Below are 22,046 nucleotides of genomic sequence, written 5' to 3' on the forward strand. Positions count from 1 at the left end.
TTCTACACTGTGCGCCAGTATGGGGGATGCTGGTAACAGTGAACAAATCCTGGACCAAACTATTCCACGCATCCAATTTGTAATCTGATCCATGCTAGTGCTCTTGCAAAAGCTGGGGACCATAATCATTCATTAGGAGTCAAACAACACTTTGGACTCCTGCACACCCCACCTTTGGGAATGAAATCTCAATCTTTCACCCTGAACACCAACCATCTTGAATGCAGACGAACACCAGTGTATAATGTGATCTCCCACCAATTGCAGCTGTAACAGATACTGAGACTGCAGAATGTTGTGACCTGCATCATTTGAAAATAGTGCTCGTAACAGATACTGAGACTGCAGAACGTTGTGACCTGCATCGTTTGAAAATAGTGCTCGTAACGGATACTGAGACTGTAGAACGTTGTGACCTGCATCGTTTGAAAATAGTGCTCGTAACAGATACTGAGACTGCAGAATGTTGCGACCTGCATCGTTTGAAAATAGTGCTTACCATTGAGCTAACACAGGCAGCATGTTTGCATGCAGTTAGCACTGCACAATATTTGAGATAATACAGATATTATTATGGGAACTGCTTCAGCCACCACGACAATATATATTATGTAGGAAATACTAGCATAACTAGTAACAATTTATCATGTGAAGTGGGACACCATTAAAAAGGACAGAATTCAATATGAAAATTAAGTGATAACATGCAGAAAATTAAGTTAATGTATGAGAAATACATTTTAGTTTGTTAATACACAGGAAATATGCCTACAAACTTGTGCAATACAGATCAACATGCAGTGTAAATTCAAAGGAATGAATGGTTGCCTTAAAGCTGTTTTTCTCACATGCACCACTGAAGCAAGCCATAACAGTCAATCATCACACATGCAACTTCAACAGGGGATGCACATTTATTTTGTAGTAGTACATGTTAGATGTATACATATTGAAATGTTCAACATGGAATATCATTCATATACTCCTTACATGGCTGTTATGAATCCGGTTTTCAGATGTACAACACTGTAAAAACAGGCTGTGTTCCTCGGTCACTCAGCCATCATCTGAGCAGTATTGTTGCATTGTGCGTGTGTTCAAACAATTGTATGCTATTGCCTTTACAATGTTTAAGGCTATTATGTGGGAGTATGTTATGCAATCACCAAAAATTACAGCCAAGTTGGCTAATATGAACAAGCATTGACTGTTATTTTGTGGGTGTGGATCGAAGCCATCCACTCCTATGTGAACCTGTGAGATATCCCTCAGAGAACACACCTTGAGCATTTGGGAGGGGGCATATATGGGATTCATGTTAGCTGGCAGGTTTGCCAGTACACATGTGGCAGATGATACACATGCTGTTCCACATGCCTTGGCAGTTAGAGTTGTACACCTCATGGTTATTGTATAACCTACCCTGTTCCCTATTTCTTGCTGTAATGTGTACATGACTTCAATGTAAGGCACACATTGATTTAGAATACTGCAGTACAGGATACAATTGTAGCATTCCTCTGAATATATACTCAGAAATAATGTTCACTTTTGCCATGTTGTAGCATATCATGCAGTCATGTTGTAAAGATTGTGGATAGTGATGCCTGTAACTCACCAAACATGCTCCATGCTATTCTGTGAAATGTCCCTGTGACTACATATAGCATATAAACACATACAGTACTTTCCACTGGGAGAGTTTCCTGCACTCATACCTGTCTGTGAGTCAATGCTGAGAGAGTTTGCTCAGTTCCTCCAGGGTCTATGTGCCATAGAAAAATTTCCACATTCTCTGTGTATGTGTATTGCCAGAAACAGCAGTGTCTTTGGCCTGTATTGCAGACGGATGTATTCAAAAAGCAGCAGGCAATGAAAATCTATTTGTGCTTGCTTTGTGTCTGTACTGCAGTATGATCTCAACCCACAAAAAAATAACAAACAAACAAGGAAAGGGAGACAGCAGGAATGCTTTTATATCTTGTGGGCTAGCTCCTCAGGATTGGTTGATTACCATGCAATTCAGCTGTGCATGCTTATAAGTTCATAGTTTGATACTAGGCTTACTGCCCTAGGGCATTTATAAACCTAGCCAGAGTGTGTTTGGCTTTCGCCACCCTTTTAGATTAGTTGACTGTCCCTCTGTATAGTAGGTCACAGAAGATAGCTCGTTTACTGTGCCTCTGTCTAGTAGGGACACAGAAGAGATCCCAGGGGTAGCATCTCTGAAACACAGAGCAGGACACTAGCAATCAATTATTGATGTAGTCTATTATAAAAAGGCAAATGAGCAGCTGAGTAAACTAATGTTGGTGAGAGTTAGTACATGCTTTCAAGTGAGAAACACATTTGTTGTATTGTAAATATTTCAACAGAGTATTGCACTCTATCAGATGTGTAGTCATCTTCTTACATAAATAATGTCAATGCTGGAAAGCAGATAACAATACATGTGAAGTAATCCTGTATAAATTTGTTAGAAATATACCCACTACATGGCCTTCTTTATCAGACATGTGAGAGATACAGAGGCTGTAGGGTAGCCATAAAGTTGAATGCTGTGTACTACCTATTTGCACATGCTCCATGGCAGGATCCTTTAATAGTACCTTTAACATTTCCCTATCATTTGCTTAACATTGTTGCTGACTATGATATTTGTTATGTTATGGGGGGGGGGGGTGAATTCCTGCAATGGAAAACACTAGAGTGTAATGTTATTTTGGTTGTGGGACATAGTCCTTTATCTGTTACGGCAGAATAAATTATATAATGCTCTTGTTATTCACTTAATTTTGTAACCACCCTTGCTATTTACTGCACAATGTTGAATCTGTACAGTGTACCCCCCTTTTGAGTATTTGGGAGCCTTCCACACAGCCTATCTGGACCTCGCCAAGGCCTTTGACACCATCCCCCACTCTGGAATCATAGATAGACTTACTAAGCTGGGCATTAATCCCTACGTCACTCGATGGGTTGCCAACTGGCTCACTGACAGAACCCACACTGTAAAAGTAGCCGACTCCAAATCCAGCTCCAGACAAGTGGAGTACCTCAGGGTTCAGTCCTGCGACCGCTCTTGTTTGGCATCTACTTCTCTGAAATACAGGCCAACACTAAGGGACTCTGGCTAACAAAGTTCGCAGATGACTGCAAACTGGGAGCCATTATTGAATTCCCAAATGTTGTGGATACTCTACAAAAGGGCCTTACAGAAACAGATGCTTGGTGCCAGAGCCATGGGCTCAAGCTCAATGCCAAGAAATGTATAGTTATCCCCTTTAGGAAAAAACATGTACCCATGAATTACCACATAGGTGGCAGCATACTAAACACCGAAAGTGTAATAAGAGACTTTGGGACACAGGTGGACAGTGGTCTCACCTTCGATAACCACATCGACACAACAGTCAGAAAATCCATCTATGTGGCACACCTCATCACTAAGGGCTTTTCATCCAGAATAAAGGAGGTCATTGTCCCACTGTACTCATCCCTCATTAGACCCATTATAGAATACAATGCCCCATTTGGTATGTATCTCTCAAGACATCTGCAACAACTGGAAAGGCCACAAAAATCCCTCACTAAAAGAATCACAGGCCTAAAGCAGATGCCCTATGCTGACCACCTTAAAAAACTCCAGCTATACTCTGTCACATATCGTCTACTCAGAGGCGATCTCTGCTTAACATACAAGGCCATGTCAAACCCAGAGCTGTTGGACATGCTTCACTTAAAGAAATACCAGTCCCTCAGAGCCACGTGCTCCAGGGATCTAAACCTTGTCATCACAATAAACAAAACATGCTGGAGGGATAGGTTCCTGACCCAGAGACTCCACAGTCTCTGGAATAGACTGCCCATACATGTCAAGCAGAGAGCCTCTTTGGCCTTCTTCAAAAGAAACCTTGACGATTGGATGGGAGAAATGAAATTCACCCCGGGAATCACGTCAGTCGCCCTGCTAGATAGGGGTCCAGGGAAGTAATTAGTGTGGAAAGAAATAGCCAGGGAATTGTTATGGCTAGGCTTGCATAGGCCCTAGGGACGATAGCCTAGTACCAACCTATGAACCTATGAAAAAAACAGAAGTTGAAGTTATGGAGTACCTGCGAAGTGAAGGATTTGCTGTAGAAGGTCTAACACAGATTACATCACAGCAGGATAGAGTGAGTCCCCAAAGCATGGAGAAACAGGAAGATCAGGAAACATCTGAATAAGAAATATGGACATGGGAAAAAAAAAGAGATTTAATATGGTGCAATGTTTATGCAAAGGAGAAAGCAAAACTAATGAATACAAAAAGAGCAGCACCAAAGATATTTGAAGAGAAATACAAACAAAAGAATACAGACATGGAAAACTTTACAATACAAAAAATAAGACAACAAAGGAAAAGCAGAAATGGAGAATAGTAATGGAGAAGTTAAAGAAATAGAAACTGAGGCCATGGAGTACCTGCAAAGTGAAGGATTTAGTGTAGAAAATCTAATTCAGAAAGCACCACAACAGGATAGAGTAATGGATATCCAAATTAAGAGGAAACCAGTGGAACAGAAATCAATTGGTCAGGTGCCATATGAAGATAATTTGGAGCCTTCCAGAGGAAACCAGTATAAACATTCACTTGAAGCTAGACAGCAAGGGAAGGAACAGGAAACTGTGGAAACTCTGATGCAGTCAGTGTTGAGGAGTGATAGCCCAGTGAGTTCCCATATGATAGAGCAACGGACGGCACAGGATGAAATTGAAGAGAAGGTGCCACAGAAATATGCTATAGAACTTTCTATCAAATGTCCGCAGGAACTGTAAAATAAGGGATGTGCCCTATATTTGGAAGAAAATGAGTTAAGAGACGAATTGCTTGATTTAATAGACATGGACAGGTATATCAAGATCAATGAAAGAAATGGACTGCAGAAGGTTAATAATACCCAGTAAGTCAGAACTCTGATAAAACAAATGAACACAGTAATTAGGACTATTCATAGAGATCCATGTGGTATAACAGAAGTAAACAGGATATATTACTGTGCAGCTAAATTAATAACTGATAAAGTTCTACCACAAGAAAACAGGGTAGTGAGGGAAAGGAAGGGGAGAAATCGAATACCATCATGGAAGTATCGAATAGAGAAAATTATAAAGCAATTAAGACAAGAAGTGTCACTGTTAGATGACTATAGAAGAGGGAATAGATCAACAACTATGCTAAGAAAGATAGCTGTGATAAACGCAATGCACAATATTAGAACAGACCAGGATCTATCATGCACCATCGCAAATAAACTAAAAATTTCAGTACAGGTGGAAAAACTTAGAATATATGAAGATAAATATAAAGGAAAAGTACAAAATAAGCAATTTATTGATGACCCAAGAAGGTTTTATAGAGAACTGGGAAATAATGTAAAAGGAATTGAAAGACCGCCAAAAAAAGAAGAAATAGATACATTTTGGAGAAGTATCTATGAAGATCCTGTGGAACATAATAAAGATGCTAAATGGGTAGAAAAAGTAAAAGAAAAAATAAGAAGTTTAAAGGTACAGGATATGAAATGGGATGAAGTAACAGCTAGAAAGATTGAAACAAAGTTAAGAAAAACACAACTGGAAAACCCCAGGCCCAGATGCAGTACCTAACTTCTGGTTAAAAGTATTAACATCTTTGCACGAAGATTTAGCCATGAGTAAGAACTATTTATATGCACACCCAGAACAGACACCAACTTGGCTAACAACAGGAAGAACAATGCTCCTACTTAAGAGTGAACTTGCAAGCTACCCTAAATATTATAGACCAATAACTTGCCTTCCAACGACATATAAACTATACACTGGAATTGATGCCGACAGAGTTTATAGTCACTTAGAAGAAAACTCAATTATGGCAGTAGAACAAAAGAGCAATAAAAGAAAGTCATGTGGAACAAAGGATCATTTGTAGTTAAATAAAGTCATAGTGGTGAACTGTAAAAAGGGGAAGAATCTAAGTATGGCATGGATTGACTACAAAAAAGCACTTGATAGTATCCCACATTCATGTATAAGATACACTCCATACTGATCAACTATATTACAGAAACCATGAAAGAGTGGCAGGCCACTTTTCAATTCAGCCATGATAAAGGAAAAATTGTTATCCCAGGGATAAAAATTCAAAGGGAGATATTTCAGGGTGACTATCTGTCACCATTACTATTCTGCCTTACCCTTAATCAATTAAGCTGTTTCCTCAATGGCTTAGGCCATGGCTATAATCTGGCTCCTAGAAAACAACAAAGTATAAAGACTTCTCACCTTCTCTTTATCGATGATTTAAAACTGTATAGCTCATCAGATGAGGAACTGAAAACACAACTGCAAGTTGTCAAAAACTTTTTCAGATAATATAAGAATGTCATTTGGTCTTGATAAATGTGTAAAAGCAACATTTAAAGCAGGAAAACTGCAATGCCAGGAAAACATCAGTTTGGGACACGAATGTGATATAAAAGAACTTAAGCAAGAAAGAGTGCATAAATATTTGGGAACTGATTAACAACAAAACATGAACAAGTGTGAATAAAACTTAGTAAGGAATGCTTCAGAAGACTTAAATTAATCCTGAAAATAGCACTGACGTCTAGGAATAAAATCCAAGCTATAAACCAACCTGCTGTTCGTGTCCTAACTTACAGTTTTGAAGTGATTGACTGGCCCCAAAATGTGTTGGATAGATTACACAGGAAAACAAGAAGGATGCTTCATGCTCACCAAATGATTTATAAAAATCAGTACATACCAAGATTATATATTCCCCATTCCAAAGGAGGGATGGGCCTCCTGGAAATTGATTATATGTACAGATCTGCAATCGTGGGACTGCACACGTCTGTTGACCTCATAAGACCCAAATGTAGTGAAAGTTTTGAAACATGAGGAGAATTAATCTAAGATGACTTCTCTGCTTAATCTAGCAGAAGCTTATTGGCGTCAAGCAGGAATGGAAATCAAACCAGAAGCAGATAAAAATCAGGCAGCAACTGAATGTGCCAAAAAAAACAAAAGAAAGAATATAAGGTGAAGGATCAGATGGAAAGGCAAGAAATGTGGAAAAAGCATAAATATAGTTGCAAGTATAGAAAACTTCTGGAAGAACCTCATGTTGATCAGGAATGAACACAGGAATGGTTAAGGAGAGGAAAATTCAAACCAAGAGATGAAAGGTTAATATTGGCGGCCCAAGATAGTGGGTTACGTACGCATTGGTTTATAAAGTCCATTGAACATGTGGGAGAAACAGACAAATGCAGGTTTTGTAAAACCAAATTAGAAATAGTTGCACATCTTGTTGCTGATTGTGACATACTAATGGCAGAAGGACTGTATACTGAAAGGCATAATAATGTGGCAAGACTGTTGCACTTGGGATTGTGCAAACATTATGATACTGAAGTGGTTGAAAAACACTGGAAACATGAGCCACAAAGCATCATAGAAAATGAAGAAGTCTACATCACATGGGATCATCCATTACCAACAGTTCAAAAGATAGATGCTAGAAAACTGGTTATAGTGGTCCAAGAAAAGAAGACAAGAGTGGTATTGATCATAGAAATTGCCGCACCCAGTGACTACATTGTCTTGCACCCAGAGAGACACAAAGTCATAAAATATCAGAATTTGCAGGCCGAAATGAGAGCAATGTGGTAGGAAGATATCCAGACAATTCCAACAGTAATAGGAGCAACGGGTCTTATAAAAAATAATTTACAATGGTATTTAGATATGTTACCAATACATGTAACTCCATACAAATTGCATAAGGAGTCATTACTGGGCACATTGCGGGTGCTGCAAAGAGCACTACTGGCTGACATCAAAGAGTGAAACAATACTAATTTCATGAACTTTAATCATACTTTGACTTAAGAATGGGATCCATTCCCGTCATGGTATTAGAAACCCAAAAGACTTGGAGAAATTAAAAAGAGAGATAGGTTCCTAACGCAATGTATTTGGGCCTATAGAATAAGCTGCCACTGCAGTCAAAGTACTGCTTTGACTACCTTTAAGGCTAGTCTTCAGAACTGAATAAATAAACACAAATTTATTGTCATTTACTGCCCTGCTCGATTTGGGAGGTTAGTACTACTAAGTGCTTGAAAAGGGAGACAAGAAATTTTAAAGGTTTCTGCTTAAGGGTTTTTGTGACCAGGCATCTTATGGCCCTTGTGATCGCTGGCCTGGTATTGTCCTATGTTGTATATGGCAAGCATCTTATGGCCCTTGTGATCACTGGTCTGGTATTGTCCTGTGTTGTATATGGCAGGCATCTTATGGCCCTTGTGATCACTGGCCTGGTATTGTCCTATGTTGTATATGGCAAGCATCTTATGGCCCTTGTGATCGCTGGCCTATTATTGTTCCCGTAGCCCTATGCTAAAATAGCTCTTGTAGGACATTTAATTCATGATGCTTATATTTCTTGTTAATGTGTTTCAGCTCAGGACAAATTTCAGAGAACAAGCTCATGCATCAGATGAGGCTGGAGCATCTCTTTGGTTGCAGGGGAGAGGATAATTACTATCATTGCATGTATAGGTTCTGTGTATCATTGCAGCTTTGCAATACCCACTACTGTAATTTTGTAGAGGCAACTGCAACACCTATATGTAACACTGCTACATACTGCCTGACATAGGCTCTGTATAAATGCAAGCATGCTAACCCACATGCACACAGAACATGCTCAACATGCCTGTACCTCATGCCCACTTACACACAGTGCCTGACATGCAAGGCTATCGGCCCATTACCACACATTGAACACTGCCATGGAGCAAGAAGTCCTGTGATATGTAGGGTACACATCCCATGATATTACACATGCATTGGCCCATTGAATACCCCAAGCATGGGTTTCTTCTGACCAGCATACTCATGCCTTTCATAAATTACAACAGCTGTGACCCATAGTATATCTCAGCTTAAATTATTGGATGTTGCACACTGTGTGATGACAGCTGCCTGCGTTCCTACCACTGTCTTGTCTGCACCATCACTGTTGCTCTACATTCTTATTTATACTGTCCATGTCCACATTGCCTGTATTTGTCTCTGTCCCATTTGAATTACATGCAGATGCATGCCCCCCCCCCCACACACACACAAACGCACACACACATTCTCTGTCTCTATGGTGTCATGGCCAACAGCACTGTGTTGGCATTGTTGTTACCCTCCCAAGTCAAATGGCACAATGCTGCTGCATTCCTGTATGCACACCTTCCAATAAAGCCATATGACATTCTATACCTAGTCATCATTATAACCCCTGACACAGTAGCAAAGCTAGCAGCTGTTTAGTCCACCTATAGATACCTGTAAGGCTAATCGTGACACTCAGACAGGACGGTATTTTTCCCCACTTTCCTTTCTTATCACTATCCTTATTTTACAATCTTAGTTGATGTTTATTGCTTTAGTTCTCTCTGTTTATTTTACTGTTTTATGCAGTGTCAGCCACATCTCTGTCTGTGGTGTGGTATTGGTCCCTGCTCTGCCATCATGCCCATCTGTCTCTTCTTGGCTCACCATCTGCCACCATACCTGCATCTCCATCTGGTAATAGAGGTCACGTGGTGAGGCTGCGGCCTGGAGGTGTCCTTGGTGGCCACTGGCAGGCGATCAATGGAAGGGGGTAATAGTTTCCTCTGATGACACTGCCACTGGGTCACACTTCATCACCAAATAGAAGTTAGTGGAGGTGATGGCAGAGTTTTTGGACTGGCAACTTGACACCCACATTGTCCACCTTGTGAATATCCTTCAGTGACTTGCAGAGTTGCAACACCACACTGCCTAATGCCATCTAATGCAAGACCTAATGGGGAGGTGAGTCATGGTGGTGACTGACCTATGCTTGAGTCCCCGCCATCCTTCCCCTATCATGGTATTCCCTTTCCTTGTGCATCATATCCCTCACTTGTTTGTTGTTGAATTACCACATGCTCTCCCTCTATCAGTAAGTGAGTCTATCCATTGTCAACCCCATTTGTGTTAACACTTCCACTGTTGGCCTTTGTCTATGTGAACTAAACATCGCTGTACTCAATGTAGGTTCACTGACAAGACGGAGCTTGGAAGTGGGTGACATGATGTTATGGAGGAGACTGGACATCTTATGTATCCAAGAGACAATATGAAAGGGCAGTGCAGCAAAGTCACTTGGCCTGGGATCTAGAGTCTACTACTCGGGAGGATGACAGATGGTGTGGGAACTGTGGTGAGAGAGAGGCTTCAGAAGACAGTGAGGGATGCCATCAGAATTAGTGACAGACTCATAACAATATGACTCCAATGGAAGGATAGGGCAGTATTCATAATCTCAGCCTATGCCTGCAGCAGGATTGTGACAGTGAGGAAAGAGGGAATTCAGACAGCAGTTGCAAAACCTACTAGATAAAGTAGGACAACATGAATTGGTCTCCATGGATGCCTTGACTGGACATATAGAGACAGACAGAACAGGATACGAGGACTGCCTGGGTCTTCATGGCTGGGTTAATAGGAGTAAAAAGGAGAGGCCATTCTAGACTCCTGTCAGGCAAATAGCTTAATAGTAGCCAATCCATGGTCTCAGAAAGAGAGACAGTGACACGATCACATACAAGAGTGGACAACATGCAACTGAGGTAGACTTCCTCCTGGTAAGGAAATAGCATTGGGTTAGAATCAGTGATTAAACAACCATCTCCAGTGAAACAGTCAGCCCACAGCATAAACCACTGGTTGCCACAATCAGTTGCAAGCAGTGTTTAGAGAAGGCTCTTAGACCAACAAATACCAGGCTGAAGACCTGGAAGTTGACTAGAGAGAAAGCACAACAGCTCAGGGAATTAATCAGGGATCTAGCACCACAAGAATAAGGGAATATGGTGGAGCTGAAGAAGAATGGCAGAACATTAAAACAACATTAGTGATTACTACAGAACAGATATATGGCCAAACCAGGTATGGAAGCAAGGTACGTAAGAAAAGCTGGTGGTGGAATGCAGAAGTCCAGGAAGTCATCAAAAGAAAGAAAGTATGTTGGAAAAAGTGGGAGATAGAAAATAAGGATCAGGATGGGGAGGAATACTGGCTGGATAACAAAGAGGCTAAGAGAGGATTTGCAATAGCAAAGAACAAGGCATCAGTGGCACTGTATCATCGTCTAGAAAGTGACTCAGTAGGTGGCAAAAAGAAACTATAACAGGTTGCACAGCAAAGACAGACAGAAAGATAAAGAAGATAGTCAGGTACTCTGTACAAGGGATGCCAGCAAATACCTGCTCACCAATCCACAGGACATCAAAGGCAGATGGAAGGAATACTTTCAGCAGTTTCAAAATGAAGAAGCCCCCACAGAAGCTGGACTTCCCCAGACACAGCCTATAATGAGAGAGGAGGAGCAGCAAACCACAGAAGAAGTAAGAACAGCACTAAAGAAAATGAAGTGAAGGAAAGCAGAAGGCTCAGATGAGATCACAGCAGATGCTGGTTGAGATAGGTTCATAGGTAGGTACTAGGCTATCTGCCCGAAGAAATTTATAAGCCTAGCCGGAATGTGTTGGCTTTTGCCACCCCTTAAGATTAGTTCCTTGTGCCTCTGTAAAGCAGAGCCATTGAAGTGATCCCTGGGGTAAACTTTCTGTTTCCCATCCACTCATCAAGATTTCTCTTGAAGAGGGTCAGCAAGGAGCTCTGCCTAATGTAGATTGGAACCTTATTCCAGAGCATGAGAAGTCTTTGGGACAGGAATCTATCCCTCCAGCACATCCTATTTATTGTTGTGGTGAGGTTTAGATCCCTGGAGCGTGTGGCTCAAGGGGATATGGTTTTCATTAGGTGGAGCATGTCCATCAATTCTGGGTTGGACGTAGCCTTGTATGTCAGGCAGAGATCACCTCTGAGTAGGCGGTATGCAACCGAGTACAGCCGGAGTTTCTTCAGTCGAGCTGCATAGGGCATCTGCTTGAGGTCAGTGATCCTCTTGGTGAGGTACTTCTGTGGTCTTTCCAGTTGTTGCAGGTGTCTTGTAAGGTACATCCCAAATGGGGCATTGTACTCTATGATGGGTCTGATGAGTGATGCATAGAGGGGCCCAATGACTTCCTTTGATCTGGATGCAAACCCTTTTGTGATTAGGTGGGCCACATAGAAGGATTTTCTAACCACTTTGGCAATGTGATTATCAAAGGAGACATTACTATCTATTTGGGTCCCCAGATCCCTTATTACGTCTTCCATATTTAGGGGGCTACCACCTATGTGATAGTTTGTGGGTTCTTTGTTTTTTCCAAAGGGGATGACTATGCACTTTTTTGGCATTTAGATTGAGGCCATGGTTTTGACACCAGGTATCTGTCTCAGTGAGACACTTTTGGAGGCTGTCTGTGTCTGCTGGAGAGTCAATTATAGCCCCTAGTTTGCAGTCATCTGCGAACTTAGTCAGCCATAGTCCTCCTGTGCTTGCTTGTACCTCTGAGAAGTATATGCCGAATAGGAGGGGTCCTAGGACTGAGCCCTGGGGAATGCCACTTGTAACCAGTTTAGAGTCAGACCTAGCTCCCGCAACTCTTACCATGTGGGTTCTGTCCATGAGCCAGTTGTCAACCCATCCTGAGTTTAAACAGTGTGTTTAGGTGAGGGGTTAGTTCATCTTTGAGCTTGTGTAGGATGCAGCCTGGGACACTGTCCGGTCCCATTGATGCTGTGTTTTTGGCTTTGGAGAGGGCTGTTTTAACTTGAGTGTCTGTGATTTCAGGGGCACTACATTCTTCTGGTATAGTTATGGGCCCTTTTGGGGGTGAGAGGGGGTGAAGTTTGCACTGAACATGTCTGCCAGGATGTTGGCTATATCAGTCGGTTCAGTGTATTTTGTGCCATTCTGCACTAACTCCAAGCAGATCTAAGAACTGCCACTTAGGTTCTTGACATAGTTAAAGAATGCCTTGTGGTTATCTTTGGAGTCCATGGCAATTTTTCTTTCGAAGGTAGCCTTGGATGATTTTATGAAGGAATGTAGTTTCTTGCTGATACTGATCAGGGATGTCTTCCCTTCTTTGGATTTTACTCTTTTCTGTACTAGTTTCCTCCTTCTATTGTATAGCTTGTTTATGGCAGGGGTCCACCAGACTGGTTTCCTTTTCTTGGAGGAGTGAGTCTTGGTTTTGTTTGGGATAGCATGATCTATGCATTCTTATAGGTGCCTGTAGAGTGCATTAGTAAAGGATTTTGCAGCTTGGACAGCGTTATCCTTTAGCATGGGAGCTTTGAAACTTCCCACCTCGGTCTTACGTAATGTGAAGTTTGCTTTTGAAAAGTTTTTCACAGTGGTTTCTTTGACCGGGGGTGGTGGTGGAATCTGGATATCCAGAGTGATTAGTTTATGGTCAGATCTAACCAACAAGGGGTTGACGTCTGGTGTGGAACACCAGTCACCCATGTTGGTGATGACCAGGTTTAATATGTTGTCACCTCTGGTGGGGGTGTTGACCAGTTGATCCAGGGCATTTGAGTTTATAAATTCTAGGGAATGTTGGGCAAGGGAGTTTGTACTTGAGTAGTTCTCCCAGTTAATGTTTGGGTAATTGAAATCACCCAATATCAGGGTGTTTTGTAGGACCTTTATGTTTCCCAGTGTTTCCAGGAATGAGGTGTGGGGGTCCTGGGACATGGTGGGTGATCTGTAGCAAGTTATAATTTGAATAGCAGTTTTGCCCGTTGTTAGTTGCACGTGGATGATCTCTGAAGCATCGTGCTGTGCCACTAACCTGGAGGCGTGGGTATCCTTGATGAATATCGATACTCCCCCCACCTTTTGTATTTCGGTCTGGGTTTTGTTGCCGAAATGTATGGTATGAGTTGAAGCCTGGTAGTGCTGGGGTGCTCTCTGGAGCCTTAAGCCAGGTTTCTGTTACTGCACATATATCAATTTTCTCCATACTGAGGAGTGCCTCGAGTGCGTGCATTTTGAGGTTTAGACTTCTGGCATTGAGTAGCATTACCCTCAGTTTTTTGTTACTTGTGCTATTTACAGTGGTGGGTTTGTCTTTTGTGCCTTGCCTAAATAAGGCACTATGGGGTTGGCAAGAGCCTTGGTCAGTATTTGAAAGCCTAAGGGTGACAGGTGCAAGCCATCTCTAGTGAAGCAGTGCGGCTTGTTGAGCATGTCATCCCAGGCTGACAGACACTGGATCCCTATTTGAATGACACCAGAAGCTTAGCCAATTGTTGAAATTGATAATTTTTTGTCTATTCCATGGTATCATTCTTGGTGAGGGCAGGATGCTACTCAGGGTCAGGGTCATACTGGCCTGGGCTACATGATCAGAGAGCTAGTCCATGTCTCTTTTCATGTAGTCCAGGGAGGTACGGCTCAGGTCATTCACACCAACATGGACAATGACAGAGTCATATTTGTACTTGTTCTGGAGTGACCTGAGTGCTTGTGTTATGTGGCGGATCCTGGCACCGACAGGCAGCTAACAGTAACCATTTCCTTGTTCAGCCTAGTGAGTGGATCGTCAGTGTGCCTGACTATAGAGTCACCTATTACTAGTGTGTTGGGTATGTTATTTTGCCTTAAGGGCTGTGATTGCATGACACACTGGTTTTGTGAAGTATGTGTTTCATGGTTTGTGTTGGGGGGTGGAGGTTGCTTGGATGTCTGCTTTGGAGGTCTCTTTGCTTTTGCAGATTTTTATTTAGAGCCTCCGAGTATGTTTTCATGTATTTATGTGTGTTTTTTGCCGGTGCTGGTTTCATAGGTCTATGTGAGACTGGTGGTGTGATGCAAGTAATTCCCTTGTCCTCTTAACTGCCTGGTCAAGTCTTGGGTTGAAAGAGCTTAGCCTCCAGTTTGGCCATATAATTGCATCTCTCACATGTATTAGTGTTTGGTGGAAGGAGGAGAGGGTTGTCTGTGTACATGAGGCAATTGCAACATTGCCTCAAAATGCCCAGATTCACCAGTTGGACCGAAGAGTACACCTGAAACTGCCCTTTAGACATGCCTGGATAGGTACAGATAGGAGGAAAATGGCTCTTGAGGATACTCATAGCAATTTGGAGAGAAAGGCGTATTGCAAATGACTGGAGAATAAGCATACTTGTGCCAGTGTTCATAGGTGTGTACTAGGGTAATGGCCCTGGGGCCTTTACAAGCCTAGCCACAGGATTACCCTGGCATAGTGCCACCCGACCTTAGTTCCCAGTGACTCTGTCAAGTATAGCTACTGGAGCTATCCCCGTTCAAGAACAAAGGGGCCATTCTCAACTGTGGTTAGTACAGAGGTATCAGACTCCTGTCACATTGCATGACTGTTCTGGAGATGCTGATTAATAAACAAATACACATAGTAGAAAGTAAGATGGTAGATGAGCAGTGCAGATTCAGATCAGGATGCAGCACAACTGACCCAGTGTTTGCAATGAGACAGATAGTTAAGAAGAAGCTAGGGATGAGGAAAGAGTCCAACTGGGCTTCCCTAGACTTCGAGAAAGCATATGATAAGGTCCCAAGAAAACTGATTTGGACAGTCCAGCAGTGGCTCCGAGTTTCATAAACATTGTTAGAATTAGTGTGGGCTATGTACAAGGATCCAATGACTCAAGTATGAACACTGTTTGGTCTCCCAGAAGGGCTCCTAGTGGGAGTGGGTGTGCATTATGATTCAGCTCTGAGCCCACTGCTATTCATACTGTTGATGAACTACATTAGCAAACAGGCTGGAGGGGACAGATCAACAAAGTTGGTATATGTAAACAATGAGGCATTTCAAGAAGATTCTAAAGAAGAACTTCAGCAAAGGACAGGGGAAAATAATGCAAAATTGAAGGCACATGGGATGAAACTGAGTACAGATAAGACAGTAGTAATGGTAGCAAATGGAGGAATTCAAAAGAAGCTAAGAACTGAGATAGAAGGGAGTGGAACAGGTTACCAGCTTCAAATATCTTGGATGGGTGGTTGAGGAAAATGGAAATCTGAATGAGGAGGTGAAAGCTAGAATCAGAGGAGCAGCAGTTAGCTGGCATACAGTGTCAGGTGTAGGGTATGACAGAAGAATGCCAAAGCGGTTGAAAAGTAAAACAGTGATGTGACCACTACTACTGTATGGTACAGAAACCTGGGCAGTAAAGGAAGAACAGTTGAGGAAGCTAGAGGTGATGGGAATTAAGTGTCTGAGATAGGTGGTAGGATGCACACTGTGGGACAGATGAAAAAATAAGGACATAAGAGCAGAAGCCAAAGTAGCTCCAATTACAGAAATGGTCAAAGAGAATAGATTACAGTGGTTCAGGCATATGTGCAGAAAAGCAGATGACAATCTGGTGAAGAAGATTTGTGACATACAGGAAAAAGCAAGAGAAAATGAGGGCATCCGGCAAAGATGTGGATGGATTGTGTGAGAAAGATCTGAGACAGCCAGGCATGAGTGTCAAAGAAGGAAGGACAGTGGCACTGAACTGAGAGATGGTGACAGTTGGCACAACACCCTGACACCATGTAGAAAATGGGAAAAGGGGGGGATTGTTGATGATGATTATTGTGGCTTGGAGTAATTCTCATAGTGAGGCAATAAACTGCATGTGGGTGTGAATATCCACATACATATAGCATGCATGCTTCTCCTGCCCAAGATTTCTGCGGTCACACCTGCAAAGCACCTCTCTCCTTACTGGCATTGGCTCTTCTTTGAGTATAATTGTTAATTAGCTCATAGTCACGATGCTAAATTCCTTCTTCTTAATTGATAACTACTTCTGAGAGATGTTACACAATTCAGCATCTCTGTGGTAGCCCTTGCATGGCCACTTCCGGCATGTTTCTGAATCCCAGGATTTATTAGCAGCAACTATGGAGCTCACAAACTAACTTTGAAGAAATTTTTGACAGTAATAGTATAGTCTGTGCTTCTAACAGTCGGATTATTGGAGTATAAGGTAATTTTGGTAGTACAAAGAGACGATAATTAAAAAAATAATGGAAAACAAGAAATGCCCTAATTCAGAAATTGAGGAACTTCAACAGTAAATGTCCTGAGATGATAAATGGTATTGTCCATTTTTGCTTTAAATGTGTGAGATTTGATATGTATTTGGAAAACCACATGAAGAGCCATCTCCAAAACCAACACTTGTGGTCTTCTTAGCAATACTTGTTAACCCACTGCTACAAATTCCCTACAAAGAGCCATTTTTAAGAAGTTCTGTGGCTAACTTTTACATTTATGACTATACCTTCTTCCTGATTATTTTTAAGAATGTTCCATTTCCCCCTGGGTCCTAACTTCTCCTGTAACCCCTTGCATCTACTTCTATTATACGTTTCCCTTCAGTTTGCTCATACAGGCTGCAGAGTATTTTCAATGTTTCCGTTAGATGTACCCACTGTGCCTTCACAGTATCTATTCATTCTTTTTTTCTAAAATGATTTTGACTTAACTTCAGCTTTGTAAAATTCAAACAAGACCCTTAACATATTGTTTCTGGGTTTTCCATGGTCCTAGTAAGCCATACTACTGATAATCAGAACCCCCCTCCCATAGGCTCTACTACCGATAATCAGAAGTCCTCCATAGGCCGTACTACTGATAATCATAAGCCCCCCATAGTCTTCACTACTCATAATCAGAAGCCCCCCATAGGCTGTACTACTGATGATCAGAAGCCCCCCATAGGCTGTACTACTTATAATCAGAATCCCCCATAGGCCATACCACTGATAATCAGAAGCCCCCATAGGCTGTACTACTGATAATCAGAAGCCCCCCATAGGCTGTACTACTGATGATCAGAAGCCCCCCATAGGCTGTACTACTGATAATCAGGGGACACCCATAGGCTGTACTACTGATAATCAGAAGCCCTCCAATATCTGTCAGCCATTACATCTACAGTAGTAAAATTAAATGTTAGAATCAGTTCCTCATACCTTGCCACATTTGGTTTTCTAATGTCACCTGTTTTGTTTGCTTCCTGAACTGTTTCAGATCATTTGCTGATCTTCTGTTACTGGTGATATTATGGAGTATTACTTGGTATTGGACTGAGGTCCACATGCATTAATTAGTCTTTGTCATATTAGTCCCACTTTAAGGATGACTTCACATACAGTGACATCATTACACTTCTCAGTCAGTGTCAGTGTACACTGAACAATTTCTGTACACATAGCTGTTCTAATCAGAGCCAGGCATAAGGTGACCTAGGCACCTAAGCATTCTCTCACCTACACAGAAAAAAGAAAGAAAGAAACCTGTCATTCTCACCTCTGCCGTTTACCAATCAATTGCTCTATGCCAACAATTACTGCTTAGCTGCCGTTTACCAATCAATTGCTCTATGCCAACAATTACTGCTTAGCTGCACTAGCTCCTGGAAGTCTTTCTCATTGGCTCTACATTGAGCTAATGATAGTAAGGTTTCTTAAACCTTCACATTCAAAATGAGGCACTTTTTGTGAGCCATAAATTTTACTTGCCATTTTACTGTGCAGCTTCACACTTGTTCAACTCAAGTGATTTGCTGCTGTTTGACAGAATTTTGGAAATTGGCAACTAGAATCACACTCGAGCATTTGGAATCACACTCAGCATTCTGCTGCCAAGTTGAATCACATTTTTGCAAATTGCTAAACTGTAGAATATTGCACCATTTTCTATTATGGAGATGTGTGTGTGTGTGTGTGTGTGTGTGTGTGTGTGTGTGTGTGTGTGTGTGTGTGTGTGTGTGTGTGTGTGTGTGTGTGTGTGTGTGTGAATACTTAGTTCCTGCATCTCAAAGCAAGAGTGTTCCTGGGTTGCTCTAGAAAAGAGACAGTTGTGTCAAGTGGGCTATCCCAAGCTTAGCAAATCCATTACACATTTGTCTTTTGAATTATTGCACCTTTCAGATAGTAGCTAATTACTGCTTTACAATATGTTATGTGAATATGAATCCCAGCACACCTCTTATAGTTTAATGAGTTGCCAGATCTTATTTTCAACAAGTGAAAGTATTAAAAGAAGAGAAGTTTACTGTTGTTCATGCCAAGTCTGTTTTAAATGTAGGTTTGTTTTATTAATCAAATGGCTTTCAGTGTTTCTGCTACAATTCTTTCATAAAGTTTTAAACTGAATCCAAATGTCTCTGGTCATAGTGAAAGTAAAAAGACAAAAGCAGTATACATATTGACAGGTTTGAACACATTTTGCATGGTAATTGTGGAGGAAGAGCCAAGTAATGGGACACTGGTAAGGTTGTGTAGGGGTTCATTACCCAGCCTAGGGCTCCAATTGACCATAATCTGGCTGTGGTTCTAATTCCAGTGTGCAACTCATGTGTTAAACTTGTCCCTAAATGCATTTTGACACTTCTTTTCAATATAATAAAAATATTATCACATGAAAGAGACATGAACTCATCTTAGCTTGTCTTATATATGCATTTGCTGCTCTGTTATGATATTTAACCAGACTTACTTTTCATCTGTGCTTCTCTACTGTCGAAAATAATCACGGTCACAATTAACAGAAGAATTACACCTCCTAGTACCAAACGGAAAATATTTATGGCTGTATATGAAATTTCTGAAACACATAAACAGAAGGATTGGGATGTACATCATTTTCTGACAAGCTTTCTTTCATTCAAAATCATGACTATAATTAGTATACATAAAATTCAATTATGTGCTGTCAACCGCACAAACAATATCCAATAATAAAATCCCAAAAATGGCATAGAATAAAGAACACAAAATCAAAAGAACAGTTCTACAAGTGCCAGTTCTTCAAAGAAGACACAGATGTAATCAAATTTTATTTAGAGTTTTTGTTCTTTTTCAGCGATCCACACCAGAACTTTATCAGAATATAACAAACAATTCAAACATGCAATTAAAAATGGTGCCAAAACAGTCATGTGGTATGCAAACAACCAATCAATGCCCATCCTTAGGTAATAGTAGGTTAAAAAAGTACTTGAAGCAAAATACATTGCATCAGATTTAAGAAAGAGTGGATACTATTCACAACTTTTGGCAAGAAACATTTAATGTTAATATGATCATTGAGTTCAGGGTATTTGTCATTTCCTAACATGATCTGCCAGAAAGATTCTTGGCACTCAAGCCATACCTTGTAATTCTCTGAAAAGTCCTGTAAACTGACAGCTTCCAGAACACTAAAAGTGAATTTCTTAAAACCAGATCAATTCAATTAATGTTTTGCTAGCTCATTATTTTGATCTTTATTTTTGATTACTAAATTATGCTAGAAATTTCTGCAGGCAAATTTTCTGAAAGTTTTTCCTACATAAAGGCAAAGGCATTTTTCACATTGAGCAATGTAGACCACCCTTAATGAGTTACCACCAAATCTTCCAAGGCAGCAGAAGGATAAGTCAGTAGCTCGGATGTAAGTGCAGGAGGTGTTGTTTATGAACCTGCATTGCTTGCATCTCCCACATTTAAAGGTGCCTGGAATGAAATGTCCAGTGGTTTTGGGACATGAAGCTCTTTCCAAAAAGGATCTAATGTTGTGTGATCGTTTATATGTACACACAGGATGTTCTTCTAAAGTTTTTGCCAAATCACTATTACCTAGAATGATTTTCCAATTGTATTCTAGGATTTCTTTTATTACATTCCTGTCTGCTGTATTTTGTAAAGTAAATGCTCTTCTAAAAGCAGAGTCTGAGGTTTGTTTTTGAGTGGTACCATTCTATAAACTGTCAGGTTGTCTGTAATGCACAAGAGATCATCTACAATGTATGTGCAGGTAACTCAGGTAGTTTTCATAACTCACTGTTAAATAAAATTAAGAATTCAATACACAGGAGGTTCAGATTCAAAAGTTTACTAGTGTACACCAGGAGGCAAAAAATGTACAAGTACAGAATTTTGTCTGACATGAAACAGGAAGCACACAATTTTATATAGGTTTAACATTTAAGCTATGCCCACCTTACTGACGTGATATGTCACAGGGCATCTACATCACTTTAGCTTACAGTTCTTTATTCATTAAATCTGCTGATGTTGTATATTTTTAAAAACTTTTCCTCTAGATACAATACGGCCTTGCTATCCAGCTGGTCAGTCATAATGTCTTTCTGTAAAGTTACTTGTTCAAGGTTTCATATCAGTTCGAATACAATAGCAGTTTCAGTCTTTTAATGCACGTCTTTGTTCTCTATTAAACTTTCTCACACAGCTGCATGCTATCTTAGTAACACATATACATGGCCAAATCATTCCAACAGGAAAGAGCAGAAGATTTCATTATTTCACACATTTAATTTCCTGACCCAGCAGATAATCACTTGTGAAAAGCATAAACATTAAAACTTGCTAAGCTAGCATTCTGCCAGGGTCAGAGATCAGCTTTGCTTCAAGCCACACTGCAGTTTCAAAACTACTTACATTTACACATGAATCAATCTGTACTGTTATATGATTAATAGAATAAAATGCATTATATACTACTTTGCTTTTAAACTAGCATTTCTCATATATTTAAATACACATTTTTCTAACATTTTCCCCCCTATTAATACTTTTTATTCTATTTTTGAAGTATGCATAGTGTCATTTCATCTCCTAGCCTTTTCCACTTAGGATTTTCAGCTAGGTGAGTCATTCAATCTATACTTCAGAAAAAACGTCATCTGAGATCAATCTTTCAATCTCGATATCTTGGTAAAAAGTTTCAGTAACAGATACATCAATAAAATCTTTGATTAATCTTTTCATGCAGGGAATTCCACAGCAAACACATGCTCCTATTAGGAGTATACCCACACAAATGGCAATCAGAAAATTCATTAAGATGGAACCCCACCCCCCAAATAGATTCTGGAAAAAGTCCGTCAGTGGGTTTGGGCCTGGTTCAGTCATGACTGATACTTGCTGAATTACCTCTAGGTGGTTATTAATCTTATGACGATTGTCAGGAATATAAGCACAGCATTCTTCTTTGATAAGCGCGCACGTACCACCTCTTGCCGCTAGGGTGAAGTCAAGA

The sequence above is a fragment of the Protopterus annectens genome, chromosome 17.part0 (genome assembly GCF_019279795.1).
Source record: "Protopterus annectens isolate FY-2018-M chromosome 17.part0, PAN1.0, whole genome shotgun sequence".
NCBI classification, from domain to species: domain Eukaryota; kingdom Metazoa; phylum Chordata; order Ceratodontiformes; family Protopteridae; genus Protopterus; species Protopterus annectens.